Raw genomic sequence first — 12,011 nt, forward strand, 5'->3', positions numbered from 1 at the left:
AAAGGACACAAATTTTCACCATCACTAACGCTCCTTTCATTCAAAACTCGAATCGCATGAGCTCCAGGTTGAACGCAAACGCAAGGTTTCCGAGCGTATTTTTTCCAACTCCTGCAATATTCAAGACAACGTCCAAGCTTTTCGACTCACAGGGCTGCTCTGATGACAAAAACTGACTTGACTTTTCCAGCATTTTCTTTAAGATTTGTAGATTTCGCAGTTCAATTCTGCTTTCGCTGTAAGTTTTCATTCTACGAGAAGCGACGCTCGAGTCAGGTTTGACATTGGCGTGATTTTCCTGGACCAATCACAATTCTTTGCTACGCATAGCAACCAATGAGGTTGCTTCATTTTGTATAGACAATAGATTACGTCAAATGGCTTTTTTCGTGTTTGTCAAAGTGGGCAAAGGCCGGCTTTCGAATTATGTTGAATGATTTTAAAATTAAAAAAAGCTTTATCTGTAGTAGTTCGTTTCGTTATTATACGAAACAAATAGATTCCATGTTGCCGTGCGTCTGTTCAGTAACAGATCACAGAAGCCGTCAAAATGTTGTAGAACATCAGTGACACCCTGGGTTATCGCCTGTTGTGCCACTTTTTTGTCCATACCACATTTTTACGTCATCTGTGATCTATTACTGAACAGACGCACGCCAAGATGGAATCTATTTGTTAAATAGATAATGAGTAAAGAGTAAAGAGGAAAGAGTGTTTGATATATCTTCTCAATCGAAACTAAAACTAAGGAGAAAATGGAAAAATAAAATCGCAAACATCTAGGCTGACTAAAATAAGGTAACCAAACATTTCTTTTTATATTACAATGAAACCGGAATTACACTATTACCGATATTTGAAAACTCTCTCAAAATTACACGAGCTCTTGTAGTGAGCTAGCGTAATCGGAAGGAATCTGTATGGGTAATCGCATGAAGCCGAGTAAAAACATCATTTGTGTTTTAGGAGGCTGCAGAAGCTACCCGAGCCAGTGACGAGGGTGATATCTGCACTGATCTTTATTCGTAAACGCATTTGATGTTAATCTTTAACTTAAGGAGGAATCATACGATTACTTGTTTATAACATAGAGGACAAAATTTGTTGTTTCGTTCATTATAGTACCGATAGTAGTTTTAGTGGTTTTGCCAACTGGAGGTTTCTTGTACCAGATCGACAGATGACCTTTGGAATACTCTAGAAAGTTTCATATGATGGCGAATCTCCACCCCGAGGTTTAACCCCTAACCTCTTTGTACACCATTTTGACAGAAAAGCGACCCCTTTCATATACCTTTTATTTTTTAGAAAAGATACCCCTTTGACATACCTTCTTAAGAACACTGCTGGAATGAGGTTAACCAACATTATAATCCATCAAATATTTTTGTTCGCCTCCCGACGATTGGTCTAAACGCGTCACGTGACTGAATATCCCCCCAGCTAAAACAAGGGAATATCTGAGTAATATTCCTCAATTGTCAAAACCGCTCGTGTTGTGAAAAATATTTGAAGGATAATAAACACGATAGCCTCCATTTGGCACGGAAATATGCTCGGATATTTGTCCCTGGACATTATTTGTTCCTCAGCTGCTCATGGTTGTCCTTGAGATACGCTCTCCGAAAACTGTTCGCTTCTCGTGACAGATAATGTCCCTGGACAAATATCCGTGCATATAAATATTTTTTTAATTTATAGGGAGTACCCCTGAGGAAGCGGGACAAATGATCGATCACGCAAAGGTAACTGGCTGTTCGTTTTTATCTTTTTTCTGTTAGATTTCTGCCAGTGTTCAGTTTTCTGTCAGTGTGCATGTTTTGGTTTTAGTGTTTACATTTTCGCACACTTCCATTAGTTCTTCAATGAATTAATCCTCAACTTTCTCGAAAAGAGACGCCATTCTTGCAAAACATAGCAAAGCAGTTTTTACCGTTGCTTAGCAACCTGATAGCCAATCATTTTCAATAAATTTTGCCGTCGACGGTACAAAAATTAACGAAAAAAATTCCTCTTGTCTCGGCCAATCATATTTGAGTACTTTTGCACCGTATATTATGCCGTGTGTTCAAGAGAGAGGTTTACTACGGTTACTGCTTACCGAGGTTTCGCAACCAAACCGCAGTTATTAGAGAAGCTGTTTACACGGAACTAATTAACTAAAGTTGGCCGCATACAACGGACGGTTTGAGGTTTTCTCGGAGAGCAAGTGCTGTATTGTTGCTCAGAAACTATTGGAAAATTATAAAATTTCATATCAAGAAATGGTCTATTGTTCCGGCTCAACATCTCACTTTGAGGAAAAATGAATAGCCTTTTGTTCTTGGTAGCTCTGAGGGACTTCGTCGGAAGCCAAGCCAAAATTGTCGCCGTTGTTCGGAAAACTTTCGGCACAACAATTAAGCTGCACTTGAATGAACTCAATTTTAGTAAACAAATCTAGGACGGTGGAGTCGTGATTCACAAAAAATACGTTGGGAGTAAAGCGAAAATTATTAAAGAGCGGAGAAATGCTACCCAAAACATCGCGTCTGTAATTTTAATTAGTGGGATATGTGTTCCCTGATTTCTTTCCGCTGGAAATCACTGTGGACATCAATTGGTCGGCGAGAAAAGATGTGCGAGCTTCGAAGCGCCATTAAGAGCTATTAATCTCTGGCCGAATGCTCGACTGAAAGCAGTCTCTCCTCCTGCTTTTCAATCCGTGGGTCGAACGCGGAAACAGCGGGAGCACGAGGCGAGCGGCTTTGCCGCTCGATTATCGCGCTCGCTATTTTCGCGTTCATCCTACACTGATCTTATGGGATTTAGAGCAAGAGAGAGCCTGTTCGCTATCCAGCCAAATGCGAACTTCACTGTCACTCCCACGCGTTTTAAGTTTACCAGGTCAGGGCAATTTTAAAGCAAAAACACGCCTTACTTGTCGGCAGCTTTTACTTTCACTTTTAAATACATGTGTACAACCGCCACCCCACCGCAACTATTTGCACCGACAGGATTATACCAGTACCATTTCCTCTCGGGAGAATTTGTCTTCCATTCAGTCTCTCTGATCGTTTAAATTTCGCGCTCGTATGGTAATCGTAAATTTCAAAAACTCCCGCGGGTATTTAGAAGCTTGTACCGCCATTGTTTCAAAATGGCCATATACGACCAATTTTAGGTCGTATAACAATGCCCATTGTTATCGATGTGGAGCCGGTTTTTACTCCAATGCCGAACGTAGGTCGTTGTCGATTTGCTTGCGGTGATGTCGAGCCAAACTCTCCTTAAATGTAAAGCTCTGTAGATGAATAGTGGAAAGAAAATTTTTCGCTGAGCCTCTTCCCGCAAAAAACCTGAAACGGTATCTGCCACGGAGCCCGAGCTACGTAAATGTCTACCGGTACTTCTTCTTATTCGAGGCTGCTTTAAATTCTAACATTTGCTTTCCTTCTCCATAGACCTCAATTATTATTTTTTTTCTTTCTCTATTTGTGGTAGGTCTTCTTCTATTTGCGCCTGCCTGTACACTGCTACTAAGCTACTGAGCTTCTAACAGAAAGGAAACGGCCCGGAGGGGGTACTCCCTTATATGAGCTATATAGGTATGTGCGGCCTCAAAGGGTATGGTTTTTCAGCCGTTTTGGTCATAAATAGGGTATCAATTTTAGCTGATTTTGGCCATTTTGGTCATATATAGGGTAAGGGTTTTGGGAAGCGGGCCGCACACCCCCACCCAACTTTTCTGGGAGTATCCCCCTAGGGAAAACGCTTTTGGCACTTGACGATGAACGGGAAACAGCAGTCCGGGATTTCTTTGCCTAAACATGAGTTTATTCAACTTTTTTGCCCGCTGACTTGAAACCTACTTACATTAGGAGGAATCTTTGTCTATTTTCCTCTTCTTTGCGCGCTGCACGCGTGGACACTTGCTGCCAAGATCTCGCGACAACGTCTGCTTTTACTCGGCTGCCGTCGGTTACTGAGCTAAACCATGCCTGAGGAGGCGTTCAACTGTCGGCAAACCTAGGCTGGCTTACTTTTGATTTTGCCACCATTTACCGAGGTTTGCTACTGTGATTACACGATTAAAAATTTCACTTCACTAAAGTTAAAACAAAACCAACGTAAACATCTCTCGTGAAAACACGGGCTTGTATGTTAAATGAAGAAAATTACGAATGCGCGCGCGTCAATTTCAACTGCAGGGCAAATTAAACATTAACGATTCATAGGCCTGCTCGCAGCCACTTAATTGAAGTCATTCTTTCAGTCTTAAAATAACGCTATGAATACCCCATGACGGTACATTTGCCTTCACGGTCGACAAGATTAACCGAAGAACAGAAATTGATGAACATGATCTCAGGAAATTCATTCTTGAGAAATAACACATTTTACCAAAATTTGTCATATAACGGTACAGCCCATGATATCTAATTAGTGAGTTTTCACCTGTTTATAAAGACATATGTTCCCTTATTTAACCAACCAGCCATTCGTGAACTTTTCTCTTGAAAGGGATGCGATTATGGAATTATTTTGGGAAAACAATCATAAAACACACCATAGAACGACTACAGAAATTCAAGAGGAACGTTTAATTCGAATGTGATTCCAGGGTTGAATAAAAGTTACGATAACATTATAAACCAACTCTGACAAAATTTTAACGTCTGGTCAAGGAATAACGCTGGAAATAAGCCATGGCGGCGCATTTGTCTTCACTGACTTTAGCTTACATTTATGTATGTCTTTCTTCTTTCATGATAACAATATCGTCTTTAATGTAAATATCAATTTAAATTAACTTAGCATGCGGCCAACGCCAACTTATATCTACATGACAGTGACCAACTCGAAAGCTCATGGGCTACTTTGAACACTGTAGACAATTAAATACTGTTTCTTCTAGTTAATTTCTATCTGCATTTATTTTTCCTATATCATTGTAAACCATCGTACGTTAAGTTGTTTTTCTGTAAATAGTGTGCGATAATAAAAAACTGAACTGAAAACTGAAACTGAAACTGACACCCGACTAGGCAAACTGACGAACAGAAATTGATGAACATCATCTCAGGAAATTGATACTTGAGAAATAACACATTTTACCAAAATTGGTCATATAACGATACAGCCCATGATATCTAATTAGTGAGTTTTCACCTGTTTATAAACACATACGTTGCCTTATTTAACTAACCAGCCACAACACTACAGACAGATATAAATTACCAATGATAATCGAAACATTGTCAGCTAAATGATAATTATTGGCTCAGTAAAACCTACGTTAGCGGAAGCTTATTCACAAACACGTTAAAATTGACACTGATCTGTTTGAAATTGGAAAACGCAAACTTATCGCAGTTCCGTCCGACGTAGCAAGTTGCCGACTTTCCTAGTGTTTCCTCACGAAACGATCATGTCTACCTCTTGCTGTCTTCTCTGATAGACAGGACCTATTGTTCTTCAGGTAAGATTCTAAAACTTTAGTTGCTTGATAATGTTCAGCTGTTAATGCTTTTAAGCAGGTGATGTGTCCAACACACTCTAAAAACAAGTTATATGAAATGTTATAAGAAACGATTTGGAAATACATGAGACAAGAAATATAAGTGATGGAAACCGAGGTTTCGTTGCATCTTGCCCCATTATCAAGGTTACATAATTAAAGATAAAAAGTGGTTTGTCAAGAGGCTAAGTTGAAGCGAATTTGCATAAAAGAGTACGAAGCTAATTACATGAATACTTTAGCACGAAGAGAGTCAGACTGTACTTTCAGTGCTGGTTTAAGATCTTGAATACACGGCATTTTATTAACAAGGCAGTCAAATTTGTTCATGCATTTCTTGATTACATTGAAGCGTGCTAAGAAATTGGTCGGAACAGCAGTGTTATGTTCTTTGGAATAATACTTATATTTAGCACCCAAGCATGCATCTTTTATGATTTGTATCACAAGTGTTCCGCCGTTAGTGTGAGAGAAAAGTGTCGAAAGTGTCTTGTATACAATAGAAAACGCGGACTACATTCTTGCTAGTTGCTTGATAGCATTCAACCGTAAAAAAAAGTCAAACATATATTAGACAACACTTTAAAACATAATTCACTGAGAGAGAAAGTTTGTTTTCTTCTTTTTCCTCTTCTCTTTCCAAAACCTCAGAGAGAAAAAGCAATCTTATTTTACATGCCATGTCCGTCGACTCTTTCGAAACATGCAATGCTGGCGCTTAATTACGATTTACGATGGGTAAGCGACTATTAATATCTTTATAAAGGTGAATGAGTATTGCTACCGCTGCAGAAACAACCTGAAGAAACAATCACGAGCGAGGCCACTCTAGCTTAAAGTCTCACCTTTCAGTCCCCGCGCAATACAAGGATTGTAGCAATCTTATTAATTTAAACAAACTTGGTCGTGTGGTCGAGTGATTCCTCTCTTAACACTCCATTAGCTTTCACGAGCCAAACGTTACGTACATACATGTACGTCTAAAAGAACCATACCACCGTGATCAATATTCCGTTTATTTGGAGGAAAGGTGACTCGCCTGCCAACAAGCTTTCCTTGCAAGCTTCAAAGTAAGTCACCTGGCCTGGGTTGTTCTAAAGGTGGATAACGCTACCCACCGGATAGATCACTATCCGGTAGATAGTGCGGTTTGTTTTGTTAACACATCCCACTGGATAGCGATTTATCTGGTGAATACCGTCCCTGCTGTTCAAAGGAGGAGGACGAACCTGCTGCTTTGAGACAACTTCCGAAAACCGACGTTATCAATCGAAGTCACCTGTATAAGAAAAAGTTCCGCTTTCCATTGGAAGCTAATTTGAGCGAGCTAAGATATACTGCAAGGCTGGAATTAACTGAAAAGCACATAAATATACCGTAAAATCACTTTATTATACCGCTGATACAGTGTTGTATACTAGAATTTCGTATAATAATAGAAGCTTCCATTGTCTCACTCGCCAGGCTCGAAAATTATAAACTTAGTACAGGCGAAAAAAAATGCCCATCAGCCGTATTAAACAACGTCCTGCTAAATGCAACTTCTCCGCATGGAAAATAAGAAGACTTCAACCTCTGAAACACTCGCAATAACTCACTTTGAAAAAGAGAGATGGCCTGGGACAAGGGTATCCGAGCGAGCGTTTATGGAATTACTTCGGAGACGCCATCAACAAACATCGTGAGACGATTTTTTAGAACTGACTACCGAACTCCAAGAGGAACGTTGAGTGCGAATGTGATAGTGATTTCAGGGTTGATTTTAAGGTACATTTTACGCCTATCGAGAAGAACTGAAGAACACCAATTTATAAACATCACCTTAAGCTTTTCATTTCTGCATATTAATGACACATTTTCGCCAAATTAAAATTGGTTACATAACGGTGTACCTCTTCATATTTAATGAATTATTGTAAGACATTTATTTTGTTTTATTTAACAAACTAGCCACAACAATAGAAACAGCTCTTTGTCTAAATTGCCAATGATGATCGAAATATTAGATAACGGCAAGGGAATATTAAGGTTAAGAGCCGACGTTTCGGCGTCATCGTGACACCATTAAGGGAGCTTAAGCAACGACGACGACGACGCCGAGGACGACGCCTTGTAAAAAATGAATTTATATTTGACCAACGAAATTTGCGATTGTCTAGATCTTTTTAGCAAGCCAATGATTCTAAAAACGTGCTTAGGCTAACTATGCAGCGACAGCGGTCAATTCCAAATTAAAATGCGAAATATTAGCCGTCGTCGTCAACGTTCCTTGGACGCCGCAGAACTTGGCCGTCATTTCACGTTGTTGTTGTTGTTTTTGCAAAGAATTGAACAAAGATTATAACGCACGTGCAGAGCTTTCCAATAATTCTTCTCTGGCCTGTTTGTTTCGCCGTTGGAAAGGACTTTTCCCACTTGCAGGGCGCAAAATTTTACCGGTGGATTTTTCCGCCGGTGACGTCAATACACATTAACCAATGAACAACCAAGTACTGACTATACGTCATGACGTCGCGCGCGATCAACAACACAACTCGCAGAGCAAATGTCTGCTGAGTTCAAAAATCTTTTTCAGTTAGCTTTAGCTTTTGTTCTCGGATATACACTTAAGGATATGAATTTTATGGAAGCAATTGAATATGGTCTATCCAACTTAATTTCAAGTCTTTGAAAGAAGGACAGGGAAAAGCAGTGGAAGGCTATTTATGCGACCAATACGTGTTTGTTTAATTACGGACGCGATTTGAGCTCCTGCGTGATCCGGATCGTTTGAGAGAATTAACTAAGTTTGGACCTTTCAAAGAAGAACAGAGCCGTTCCTGCAGTTTGTGTAATTGTTGCACTTTTAGTTGATTTAATGAATGACCAAGTTTCTTCTCTACAAAGAAAGGGCATCACAACAAATTTGCATCGGCCGTTTTACCGACTTTACCGTGTTGAAAGCGATCGTCGATGGATGAAAGACTCTTGGGAACAGCGCTTTTATTCTCTCCCGTTCGTTGCGATTTCGATTCTCAAGGTTATTTAATCAAGAGAGTTTTACAGAATTAAGGTTCTCCCCGACTTATTCCGCCTTCTTTAGTAAAATCGGATTCTTGTCGGTACAAGCTACATCTACATGAGTTTGTAGCAATTGTCAGGCAGCTCTCTGTTCGACGGCTGGTTAATCTAGACTAAAATAATTCTCGATCGGTATAAACACGGTTTTGTCTCTTGAGGAGGGGTTACTCAATGGAACAGCTTTTGCCGTTTGTCTGCTGACTACATACTCCACTTTACACAAATAAATTTATTTGAGTTAGGGAACAGTACTCGTACTCTCGTAAACTTTTTGATGGGATGCTTTCGCGACGATCGCGCGCGGTGCACATGGAAAGTGAAAAATGTCAATCATGTTTTTCGCGCCAAACATTTACGCTCTGATTCACATTCCTGCAAGTGAAACAAGTCGACCTCTCGCGACTTACGTCGCTCGCGCTCGCCCTCGCGACTTTGTCGCTCGAAGATTATCCTCTTGCTTCGCTCGAGGGAGATAAATAGTCAAGGATTAAGAAAAGGTCGACTTGTGGCAAGTCTAGCTTTTGTGTTTTTGGCTTCTAATTGCCGGTAGGAGGCGCGGTGGTCTTAGAATGTTTATTTCTCTTTTGTAGATATCTTAATGCAAATTTTCCCTTTCTTTCATAGCTTGGCTATTCTTCTTGTGTCGCAAATATTAATTTTTATGATTAATAATACACATGAAAAAATTACTCGATTCTGATTGGCTAAGAGCAGTGCAGTTCAAGTGTAACACCAGTGCAAAAAGTGTAACATCAGTGCAAAAAGTGTAACACCAGTGCAAATTACACATCAAAATTCTGGATTATGATTGACTGAAAGATAATAGGAATTTTTCTAAGAAAATGATATCAGGTAAAATGATGACGAAAATTTTGTGTTGAAACTTTGAAAAAAGTTTTCTCAAATAAGAAAAAATGGCTCCAAGAAAGATCTTCCGGCACTTCCTCCGCGCGAATTTTTTCATGTTTATATTATTAATAAGTAATCATACGGTTTTTCTCGTTCAATTTGGAGTTAATTTGCACTTGTGAGTTTTTCAAAAAGCTGAAATTACACTCGCCGAAGCGGCTCGTGCAATTTCAGCTTTTTGAAAAACTCACTCGTGCAAATTAATTCCAAATTGAACTCGAAACCGTATGATTACCTATACTAATTGGTCATAAGACTTCGTGTGGTCCAATTCGAACTGTAATCATGCTCGTGATAAACAAATCGGACTCCAGCTGTGCGGTCGTCCGATTTTGTTATCACTCTTTTGATAACAGACCGAAGAAGAGTTCAACCTCCGAAACACTCGCAATAGTTCACTTCAACTGAAAGAGTGATGGCCTGGGACAAGGGCTTCCGAGCGACCGTTTATGGTATAATTTCGGGGAAACCATCCGAACACACATCGATCGTGGGAGGCGAAACTTTTAGGAGGCTACGGAACTTGCAGAGAAACGTTAAATGCGAATGTGATACTGATTTCAGGATTGGTTATAAGTTGAGAGTACATTAAGAACCGACTCTGACCAGATTTTAAGGTCTGACCGAGGGATAACGCAGGAATTAAGATATGGCGATACATTTTGCTTCACGCCTATTGAGATAAGCTAAAGAATAGAAATTTAGATCATTTGAACTGGCACTTCATCACTGCATATTAATATAAAATTTTACCAAAATTGATTATATAACAGTGTACCTCTTGGCATGATATTTAATGAATTATCATTTGTTTATAAAGACATTTATTTTGTTTTACATAACAAACCAGCCACAACACTAGAAACAGCTCTTTGTCTAAATTACCAATAATGATTGACATATTATCAGCTAAATGATAATTATTGGCGAAGTAAAACCTACGGAACTGGAAAATATTCATTCACCAACAAGTTAAAAATTGGCGCAGAGCTGTTTTGCAACTGGAAAGTACAAACACATCGGGTTTTTATTGAAAAATTACAATTCGTGAACTTTTCTCGCGTGTTGGGGATGCAATTATGGAATTGTTTCGGCAAAACAATCATAAAGCACACCACCGAAGGACTTCAGAAATTCAAGAGGAACGTTTAATTCGAAGGTGATTTCAGGGTTGAATAAGAGTTACGATAACATTATAAACCAAAGCTGACCAAATGTTAACGTCTGGTCAAGGAATAACGCTGGAAATAAGCCATGGCGGCGCATTTGTCTTCACTGACACCCGTTTAGGCAAACTGACGAACAGAAATTTATGAATAACAATAGTAATAATAATAACGAAATACTATCATATTCAATGATAATTATTGGCTTAAAGTTTTAAAGGTAGAAATTTTCAAGGTAGAAACATCAACTCGGAAAAGAATTCCGAGTTCCAGATGGGATTTGAACCCACGAGCCTCCAGGATCTAGTCGGATACTCTAACCACTGAGCTACTGGAGACTCTATGGTGGGCAAGGGTGAAATGTGGGTCTTTAACTGGAACCGCATCGCGCAGTCACACAGCCAAATGATGTCTTGGCGTATATGAACTCACTAACTGCATCGCGCAGTCACTTTAAGGCGTTTTATTTATCATGTCCACTGCTTCCTTCTATTGTGTTTTTCTCTTGCTGTCTTCTCTGATAACAAGGGCCAATAGTTCCTCAGGTTAGATTCTAGATCTTTAGTCGCTTGACAAAACTCTAATGTTTGAAGACAGATGTTGTGTTCAGTAGCCTTTAGAGTCAAGTTATATATGTGGCAAAGAATATTAGCCTTTTCTACAAGAGAATGCTTTGCTTTGTCTTAATTATGACGAGACTTCGACGCTATACACTTGTCTGTTGAGTCGGTGAAGTCTCTCAGAATCCCTCGGCGAGCTTCGTTCATCAGTTCTGTTTTCAAAGCGCGATGCATTATTAATCTGTTTTTTCTGGTTCAAAGAAGACTGTCACCAACCTGTGTGACTTTTGCATGTTTTCTACTACAAAGTGATCTCGCCCGTTAGTGTGAGAGTAAAGTACCTCGTCTACAGAAAAATACACGGGTTAGATTCTCGCTAGTTGCTTAATTAAAAACAAATGTACAAAGACAGGTGAACTGTTACACAATTCATCAATATATGATTAATGAAAGAATTCTTTTTTCGGAGGTTTGTTTTCTTCTTAAACCTCTTCTCTTAACAAAACCTCAGAGAGAAAGAGCAGTCTTACTTTGCATGCCGTGTCGGCCGAGTCTTTCGGAACATGCAATGTTGACGCTTGATTAGGATTTCCGATGTTTAAGCGACGAGTAAGATCTTTCATAAAGTTGAATGAGTATTGCTATCGCTGCAGTTTCGCTTACGAATGATTGACAGTTGTATTTCATGAGACCCAGAGTAAACTGTTCTGTCTAAAACTAAACAGCCATGAGGCCACTCTCCGTTCAAAGGCTCGACTTTCGTTCAGGATCAATACAAAGTGCAAACCATTAAATAATACAGACCATCGCGCGTCA

The sequence above is a fragment of the Orbicella faveolata genome, unplaced genomic scaffold (genome assembly GCF_042242905.1).
Source record: "Orbicella faveolata isolate gen_17 unplaced genomic scaffold, um_ofav_v1 contig_24, whole genome shotgun sequence".
NCBI lineage: Eukaryota > Metazoa > Cnidaria > Anthozoa > Scleractinia > Merulinidae > Orbicella > Orbicella faveolata.